General features: G+C 40.5%; 1 non-coding gene and 1 pseudogene across 1 annotated transcript; one reads left to right on the top strand and one right to left on the bottom strand.

Moving 5' to 3' along the window:
* The first annotated feature begins 8,790 nt into the window (after positions 1-8,790).
* Positions 8,791-9,163, top strand: LOC123392139 (annotated as a pseudogene).
* A 258-nt stretch (positions 9,164-9,421) lies between these two features.
* LOC123392159 lies at positions 9,422-9,565 on the bottom strand. Its single transcript, XR_006606860.1, has one exon. It is a non-coding gene; the product is annotated as a U4 spliceosomal RNA (small nuclear RNA).
* Positions 9,566-10,269: the final 704 nt, after the last annotated feature.

Raw genomic sequence — 10,269 nt, 5'->3', positions numbered from 1 at the left:
ATATGGGTGAACCTGGAGGACATTATACTAAATGAAATAAGCCAGACACAGAAGGAAAAAAAGGGCATGATCTCACTTATATTTGGAATCTAAAAAAGGCAGATACACAGAAGCACAGAGTATAACAGTAGTTACCAGGAGCAGGAAGGTGGAGAAATGGGCAGATACTGGGAACAAATCTGCAGTTATGTGCAATTAATAAGTCTAGAAAGCTAATGTACAGCATGATGACGATAGTAACACTGTACTGACTAATGGAAATTTACTGCAAGAGTAGATTTCAGGTGCTATCATCACACACACAGAAATAGTAACCATGTGAGGAGAGGATCCGTTAATGAGCATGACCGTAGCAATTATTCCACTGTATACGCATAGCACGTCATTGTGTTGTGCACTTTATTTTTGTCTGTTGTACGCTTTAAATACAATTTTTATTTAAAAATAAAAATTTTAGGGGCGCCTGGGTGGCTCAGTGGTTTAAGCCTCTGCCTTCAGCTCAGGTCATGACCTCAGGGTCTTGAGATAGAGCCCCACATCGGGCTCTCTGCTCAGCGGGGAGCCTGCTTCCCCCTCTCTCTCTGCCTGCCTCTCTGCCTACTTGTGATCTCTCTGTCTATCAAATAAATAAATAAAAATAAAAATAAATAAAAATTAAAAAAATAAAAATTTTAGGGGCTCTTGGGTGGCTCAGTGGGTTAAAGCCTCTGCCTTCAGCTGAAGTCATGGTCCCAGGATCCTGGGATTGAGCCCCACAACGGGCTCTCTGCTCAGCAGGGAGCCTGCTTCCTTCTCTCTCTCTGCCTGTCTGTCTGCCTACTTGTGACCTCTCTCTGTCAAATAAATATATGAAGTCTTTAAAAACTAAATAAAAACTAAATAAAAATAAAAATAAAAATAAAAATTTTAGGAGTGCCTGGGTGGCTCAGTTGGTTAAGTGTCTGCCTTTAGCTCAGGTCATGTTCCCGGAGTCCTGGGATCAAGCTCCACAGCGGGCTCTCTGCTTAGCTGGGAGCCTGCTTCTCCGTCTCCCTCTGCCTGCCACTCTGCCTGTTTGTGCGCTCTCACTCTCTGTCAGATAAATAAAATCACTTAAAGATTTTATTTAAAGAGTGAGAGAGTGAGAGAGTGCACAGGAACGGGGAGGGACGGAGGGAGAGGGACAAGTAGGCTCTCTCCTGAGCGGGGAACCTGGTGGCCCCCCCTCCCCCACCCATCCCAAAACCCTGGGATCATGACCCCAGCCGAAGGCAGATTCTTAACCAACTCAGTCACCCAGGCGCCCCATAAATAAAGTCTTTTAAAAAATTTAAAAATAAAAATAAAATTTTAAAAATACACAAGATATTTTAAAAGATTGAAAAATACACGATATATAAATAAATACAGTCCTCCTTCATTCCTTCCTTCATTTCAACAGTAATAACAAAAGATTCTCTAAAGTTTCCTAGTCGCCTGTACAATATGCACACAATATAGATCTCAGTAAATTGTGGGATGGCAGAGAATAAATAGCGGCAAGGAAGTGTTCGTGGAAGATTAAGACAAAGTATAGATTCAGAGCTTGAACATAATTGCACAAAACATGAGAAGCTGCCCCTGATGTTACTCCAAAATACATGGTTCAAAGAACTGAGGCTATCCCTGGCCAAAGAACTTTTCCTTTTCATTTTACTAATAAGCTATCGTTTTTTGGGTTGTCCTTCACACCAGTGTAGAGAACAAACAAAAAATTAAGAAGCACATTTATTTAAAAAACTGTCATGTCCCCCAATATAACTGTTGGTACTTAAATATATTTGCAGGAGGAGATGCTGAGAGTATTCCTCATTGTTTCGTGTTTCGGATCACTTGCTTCCTTGCTTTTACTGACATTGTCATTACTATTGACTCAGATCCTTTTAACAGGGAACATTATTAGGTTTGTGCAACTTTGAGGGAATGAGTTGTAACCAAAATATGCAATAGATTTACTCTGTTATGGGTAAAAGGAAAGAAGCCAACAGCATCTGCTATAGGTTTTTCATATCCTAAGGTGATTACCATAGGAATCTATATTTAGATATTTAGTAAGTGTTCAACAAATTTAGTTTATTTGCCATTAATCAATCTAGACCAGTAATCCCAACTGTGGCCCAAAGAATGTTATTGAAAATACTTATGGGATACAGTTAAACTAGTCCTCAGAGGAAAACATAAATGCTTGTACTGAGAAAATAAAAGTGGTTGAGCTAAGCATCTAGCTAAGGAAATTAGAAAAAAACACAACAAAATAAACTGAAAGAAAGAAAAAGGAAGGAAATGATAAAGAAAAAAAATAAATCCATTAACTAGAAAACACATATATCATCAAAGGGATTTATTAAAAGCCAAAAGTTGGGTATTTAAAACTATTAAAATTGACAACCTCTGGAAAGACAGATTAAGGAAAAGAAAAAATAAATAAGATGGAAATAAATAAATAGGGGCGCCTGGGTGGCTCAGTGGGTTAAGCCTCTGCCCTCGGCTCACATCATGAGCCCAGGGTCCTGGGATCAAGCCCCACCTCAGGTTTTCTGCTCAGCAGGGGGCCTACTTCCTCCCCTCCCCACCTGCTTCTCTGCCTACTTGTGATCTCTCTCTTTCTCTGTCAAATAAATAAATAAAATCTTTAAAAAAAAAAGATGGAAATAAATACACTAACATTTCAAAAGATAAAATATTTAAACAATTTTATGCTATTTAATTGGGAAACATATAATGAAATAATTAATGGAAAACTTAAACGAATTCAAGAAGAAATAGAAAGTTTGGGGGCACCTGGGTGGCTCAGTGGGTTGAGCCTCTGCCTTTGGCTCAGGTCATGATCTCAAGGTCCTGGGATCGAGCCCCACATCGGGCTCTCTGCTCAGCGGGGAGCCTGCTTCCTCCTCTCTGCCTGCCTCTCTGCCTACTTGTGATATCTCTCTCTCTGTTGAATAAATAAATAAAATCTAAAAAAAAAAAAAAAAAGAAATAGAAAGATTGTGTAGTCCTGCTTAAAAAAAAAATAATAATTTAGGTGCCCCTGGGTGGCTCAGTCAGTTTAGAGTCTGACTCTTGGTTTCTACTCCTGTCATGATCTTGGGGTCCAAGGATCAAATCCCCGCTGGGTTCTCTGCTCTCAGCAGGGAGCCCACTTAAGGATTCTCTCCATCTGTCTGCCCCTCCCACCACTCACAAAGGCATGCTCCTTCTCTCTAAAATAAATGTATCTTTAAAAAAATAAAAGTAATTTAATCTGTAGATTAAGAAATCTTCACACAAACAAACCAATACATGCAGATATAGTCTTCCAAACTTTAAACAGTTAAGGTTATTCCAATCTTACACAAATTCTTCTAGATACAAAGGAAAGCAACATTCCCTTAACCATTCAATGAGGCTGATATAATTGAAATTCTACAGCTATACAAGGATTGTGTAAGAAAGGAAAGTTGAGAGACTAATCTTGCCCATAAACACACATAAAAAATCCTGAGCAAAATATTAGCAAAAAAATTTATAAGAGGGCGCCTGGGTGGCTCGATGGGTTAAAGCCTCTGCTTCACCTCAGGTCATGATCCCAGGGTCCTGGGATTGAGCCCCACATTGGGTTCTCTGCTCAGCAGGGAGCCTGCCTCCCCTTCTCTCTCCGCCTACCTCTCTGCCTACTTGTGATCTGTCAAATAAATAAATTAATTAAAAAAAAAAAGAATTTTTAAAAAAAGTTCATGAGAGTGTTAAAGTGGACCAAAAAACACAACCCTACTATATTGTCTGCAAGAACCCCATGTTATGGTGTACCTGGGTGGCTCAGTTAAGTGTCCCAACTCTTGACTTCAGCTCAGGTCAGGATCTCAGGGTCTTGAGATCAAGCCCCATGTTGGGCTCCAGGTTTTATGGGATCTTCTCTCCTTTAGTTCCCACTATTCTTGGTCAAGCCATTTCGAAGAATGAAGACACGAACCAGACAGAGCGATGGGCAGCAAAGGCAAGTTTATTGAGCGACAGTAAAGTTTATTGAGTGATAGAATACAAAGCTCCCAAAGAAGGAGGGGGCCCAAGAGGATCACCACTATTGTTTCTAAGATTAGGGATTTTTAATTGGATTAGCCCCAGGAGCCTGTTACCCCATCAGATTTTTGTCATCTATCTATCACATGGGAAATGGTGGAGGGTTCCTTCTTGGGTGATGTAAAATGCTTTTAAGGGTAGTTTCTGGGGTGGGGAGGGAGAAAAAAAAAAAAAAGGGTAGTTTCCTCTTAGTGGGGGGTGGGGGGGTTGGGAAAAAGGCTTTCCTGCCTTTCTTCCAACTCTCCATTATCTGCTCAATGCAGAGTCTGCTTGTCCCCCCCCCCCCCACTTATGCATGCTCATGCACTCTCTCGGTCTCAGATAAAATCTAAAAACAAAACAAAACTTCACTTTATTTTTTTTTAAGATTTTATTTACTTATTTGACAGAAAGAGAGAGATCACAAGTAGGCAGAGAGGCAGGCAGAGAGAGACGGGGAAGCAGGCTCCCTGCTGAGCAGAGAGCCCAATGTGGGGCTCAATCACAGGACCCTGGGATCATGACCTGAGCTGAAGGCAAAAGCTTAACCCTCTGAGCCACCCAGGTGCCCCTCACTTTATTTATTCTTTTTTTTTTTTAATTTTTAGATTTTATTTTTAAGTAATCTCCACACCCAACATGGGGCTTGAACTCACAACCCCCAGATTGAGTCACATGTTCACCACTGACTGAGCCAGCCAGGCACCCCAAGGAATCCACTTTAATTCTAAATTTCATAAGAGAATTTTAAAAATTTTTTATGGTTTAAAAATATTTTATTTATTTATTTATTTGACAGAGAGAGAGAGAGACACAGTGAGAGAGGGAACACAAGGAAGGGGAGTGGGAGAGGGAGAAGCAGGCTTCCCACGGAGCAGGGAGCCTGATGGATGCAGGGCTCAATCCCAGGACCCTGGGATCATGACCTGAGCTGAAGGCAGCCACTTAACAATTGAGCCACCCAGGCACCCCAAAAGAATTTTTTTTTAATGACCAGGTTGGGTATATACAAGAATGGCTTAATATTAGAAAATCCAGGGGTGCCTGGGTAGCTCAGTCAGCTGAGTGTCTGACTTTTGATTTTGATGCAGGATATGATCTTGGGGTCGTGTGATCCAGTCCCACATCGGCTCCCCACCCAGCAGGGAGTCTTCTTGAGATTCTCTCCCTTTCTCTTCCTCCTCTTCTGCCCCTTCTCCTCTGCCCCTCTCCTCTTGCACTCTCTCAAATAAATAAATAAAATATTTTTTAAAAATCCACATACACAATTAATCACACCATATTTAAGGAGAAAAACCATATCATCTTCTCAAATACATACAGAAATAGTGTTTTGAGGGACACCTGGCTAGCTCAGTGGGTGGAGCATGGGACTCAATCTCAGGGCTGTGAATTCGAGCCCCTTGTTGCGTGTAGAGATTACTTGAAAATATAAAATCAGAAAAGAAAAGAAAAAAGAGAAACAAAAGGAAAAGAAAAAGAAATGGTATATGATAAGACTCAAAATTCATTCATGATTAAAATCTATAATATTCTAGGGGCACCTGGGTGGTTCAGTCAGTTGGGAATCCAACTTGATTTTGGCTCAGGTTGGTCATGATCTCAGGATCCTGGGATCAAGCCCTGTGTCAGGCTCCCTGCTTGGCAGGGTGTCTGCTCAAGGATTCTCTCTCACTCTGCCCCTCCTCCCACTCATGTGAGCTCTTTCTCAAATGAATAAATAAATCTTTTTTTAAAATCTATAAAATATTCTATAGCAAAAGAAGTATAAAAGGGTGCTTCTTAATCTGAAAAAAAAAAAAAAGGTATGCCAAACCATTTAGTAAATATATATATTTGGAGGAGGGGGTTGGGGAGGGACAGAGGCGAGGAAGAGAGAGAATCTCAAGCAGGCTCCACACCCAGTGCTGATCCCGACACATGGCTTGATCTCACCACCCTGAGATCATGACCTGAGTCTAAATCAACAGTCGGATGATTTAACTGGCTGAACCACCCAGGCACCTCATGCAAATATCACTTTTAATAGAAAAAAAGCATTCCTTTTAGAATCAGGAAAAATGACACTACCACTGCTTTTGTTCAACACTGTACGAGAGTAAAAATCTTTAAAAAAAAAAGGGACAGAGAAAATACAACCGTATACAGACAGACAAAGCTAATATGTAGTAATAGAGGTCAGCACAGCAATTCTCTTTGGCACTGTTCACTGGGAGGAAGCATGACAGAGCCTTCTGGTGTGTTAGAAATGCTCTATGTAGATCTTTTTCTGTATGGTAATTACAGGAATAAAACATGCACAAGGTCACTAAGCTTATACTTAAGATGTGTGCATTTTTCTATGTAAGTTTTACATCAATAAAAAAGTTTTCAAAATGTAACTAAATTCTACAATTTGAGGGGTGCCTGGGTGGCTCAGTGGGTTAAAGTCTCTGCCTTCAGCTCAGGTCATGATCTCAGGGTCCTGGGATTGAGCCCCACATTGTTCTCTCTACTCAGCAGGGAGCAGGGAGCTTCCTCCTCTCCCTCTGCCTGCTTCTCTGCCTACTTGTGATCTCTGTCTCTCAAATAAATAAATAAAATCTTTAAAAAATTTTTTTTTCAATTCAAAAAATTCAAAATTCAATTAAAAAAAATTTTTTTTTCAAATTCTACAATTTGAAAGGGCAAGAAAAATAGATGGTACCTAGAAATACATAGCGCCAGGGCGCCTGCGTGGCTCAGTGGGTTAACGTCTCTGCCTTCAGCTCAGGTCATGATTCCAGGGTCCTGGGATCGAGCCCTGCATCGGGCTCTCTGCTCAGCAGGGAGCCTGCTTCCCCCACCCTCTGCCTGCCCCTCTGCCTACTTGTGATCTCTTTCTCTCTAGCAAATAAATAAATAAAATCTTTTTAAAAAAGAAAGAAAGAAAGAAAGAAATACATAGCACCCGCCCCCCTTTACTTATGGTGTTTCCCTTTACACAATTTTAGTCGTCTGTGGTTAACCATGATCTGGAAGCAGATGAGCCTCCTACTGACAAACCGTCAGGTCAGGAGTATCTTACTGCCCCCAAATGTCAAGAGTATCAATGCCCACATCATGCACCTGACTTCATCTCATCACCTGGGCACTGTATTATCTCACATCAACACAAGAAGAAGGAGGAGTACAGTATAAGATATACTGGGGAGATGAGACCACATTCATATAACTTTTATTGCAGCATATTGTTATAATTATTCTATTATGTATGTATATTCAAAATTCCAAGAATTTTACTTCTAAATCTATACCCTCTGAAAATTTTGGTTTAAATATGTTTGAATGATGGTTCATGGATACGTTTTCCAATATCGTGAAAACAAAAACAGAGAACAGAAAAATAATCACAGTCCACCAACAGAAGAACAAAAAGTAAATGATGGTTAAGGGGTGCAGGGGTGTGGGAGGCACAGTTATTCATTCCACAGTTATGGAATGAGTAAGTCAAGGAGACGGAAGGCACAGCACATAGCATATAGACAATGGTATTGTTAACAGTGTTGTATGGTTACCGCGCCTGGGTGGCTCAGTTGGTTAAGCCACTGCTTTTGGCTCAGGTCATGATCCCAGAATCTTGTAATCAAGTCCCACTTCAGGCTCCCAGCTCCGTGGGGAGTCTGCTTCTCCCTCTGACCTTCTCCCCTCTCGTGTTGTCTCTCATTCTCTCTCTCAAATAAATAAAGAAAATCTTAAAAAAAAAAAAAAACAGTGTTGTATGGTCAAGATGGCAGCTACATTTATGGGGAGCATAGCATAACGTATAGAGAAGTTGAATCACTGTATTATACACCTGAAATTAGGGTAGCATGTGTATCAAATTCAATTAAAAAAATAATAATACTGGTATGGACACCTGGGTGGCTCATTCAGTTAGGCATCTGCCTTCAGCTCAGCTCAGGTCATGATTCCAGGGTCCTGGGATCAAGTCCCATTCCTCTCTCCCTGCTCAGCGGGGAGCCCACTGCTCCCTCTGTTTGTGAGCTTGTGCTCTCTCTCTCTGACGAATTAAATAAATAATTAATTATAAATCCTGGGGCACCTGGGTGGTTCAGTCATTTTCAGCTCAGGTCATGATCCCAGGGTCCTGGGATCAAGCCCGGCATCAGGCTCCCGGTAGCCTGCTTCTCCCTTTCCCACTCCCCCACTTGTGTTCCCTCTCTTGCCGTGTCTCTCTGTCAAATATATAAATAAATAAATAAAATAAATATAAATAAATATAATATATAAATATATATAATATATTTATATATATTATATATATAATATATATATATAAATAATATATAAATATATAAATAAATATAAATAAATAAATATAAATATAAATAAATATAAATAAATAAATAAAACCTTAAAAAAAAATTTAAGGTGGGTGGCTCAGTGGGTTGAAGCCTCTGCCTTTGGCTCGGGTCGTGATCCCGGGGTCCTGGGATGGAGCCCCATGTTGGGCTCTTTGCTTGGCAGGGAGCCTACTTCCTCCTCTCTCTCTGCCTGCCTCTCTGTCTGCTTGTGATTGCTGTCTGTCGAATGAATGAATAAAATCTTTAAAATATATATATATAAATTATATATATAATATATATAATTATAAATATATATATAATAAATATAATATAATATATATTATATATATAATATATATATATATATTATATATACGTATATATATTATATATTTTATTTTATCTGGCAGTTCAGCTGCAAGTTTTAAAGATGCTGCCCGAAGGAAAAAGCGGTTTAGGGAAAAAGCGGTGGAGCTACCTCCTGAAGTGGTCGTTCTTCTGACAAGAAGGCTCAGGATCCCGAATGTGGCGGCGATGCAGTAAAGGTCAGACACTTTCCGTGTACAAAACAAGGGAAAACCATGGGAGCCACGGAAAAGTTAAAGTCTGGAAAGACATCCAGTGAAGTGGCTTTCATGAAGATAGAGCTGGGCAAAGGCATGACCAGAGGTATCATGGTGGGACCATTTCCAGAAGCAGCATTTGCCTTGCCTACGAGTGAGCTGTGTAAGTCTGTGTTTATAGATCCTCCAATTAAAATAAAATTTGGATATCATCTTATGGTGACTGAAAGGAGAAAATAAAATTCTACAAAAGACTGAAAAAAATATAGTGGCCAAAAAATGAAAAAAATAGAATCATTTTAAAAATAAAATTGTTTTTCTCTTTTCTGAAAAAAACAGAAACAAAAATCATAAATTATGGTATAGCTACACTAAAAAAAATGGCTGAACTATAATCTGGAGGCAGCAGATCAGCAACTCAATCTTAGAATTCTAGTGTTGAGTGAAAAGAACAAGTCATCAGCAGATGGTGTATCACACGTGACCTATAATATGACATCATTTAAATACATTTCAAGAACAAAACTCATCAATATATTGTTTGGGAAAACATAAGCATGTGATTTTTTTAAACTAGGTTTTTAGCAATAATCGCGCCTCGGATAAACCTCATTGGCTACGATACTGCCACTGCGCAAAGCTTAAACTAGGTTTTTTAAGAAGACTATTTGTTTGAAAGAGACAGAATGCACAGTTAACGGGGGGGGGGGGGGGGGGGGGGGGGTTGCAGAGGGAAAGAATCTCCAGCAGGCTCCCAGCTGAGTGTAGAGCCCAGTTGGACATGGGTCCAATCTCTTGACCCTGAGACCATGACCTAAGTAGAAATCAAGAGTCAGACACTTACGGGCACCTGGGTGGCTCAGTGGGTTAAACCTCTGCCTTCGGTTCAGGCCATGATCCCATGGTCCTGGGATCCAGCCCCATCAGGCTCTCTGCTCAGCGGGGAGCCTGCCTCCCCCTCCCTCTGTGCCTGCCTCTCTGCCTCTCTGCCTACTTGTGATTTCTGTCAAATAAATAAATAAAATCTTAAAAAAAAAAAAAAAAAGTCAGACACTTAAATGGCTGAGCCATCCAGGTACCCCCGTATTCTTTTTTTTTTTTTTTAAGATTTTATTTATTTATTTGACAGAGAGAAATCACAAGTAGATGGAGAGGCAGGCAGAGAGAGAGAGAGAGAGGGAAGCAGGCTCCCTGCCGAGCAGAGAGCCCGATGCGGAACTCGATCCCAGGACCCTGAGATCATGACCTGAGCCGAAGGCAGCGGCTTAACCCACTGAGCCACCCAGGCACCACCCCCCACCCCGTATTCTTTTAAGAAAGCAGGGGATTGGAGCAGCTGGGTGGCT

Source organism: Mustela putorius, unplaced genomic scaffold (genome assembly GCF_011764305.1).
Source record: "Mustela putorius furo isolate JIRA1106 unplaced genomic scaffold, ASM1176430v1.1 tig00000450_pilon_pilon_pilon, whole genome shotgun sequence".
NCBI lineage: Eukaryota > Metazoa > Chordata > Mammalia > Carnivora > Mustelidae > Mustela > Mustela putorius.
Note: the sequence above shows the minus strand (reverse complement) of the source record. Positions and strands in the feature narration are given on the sequence as shown.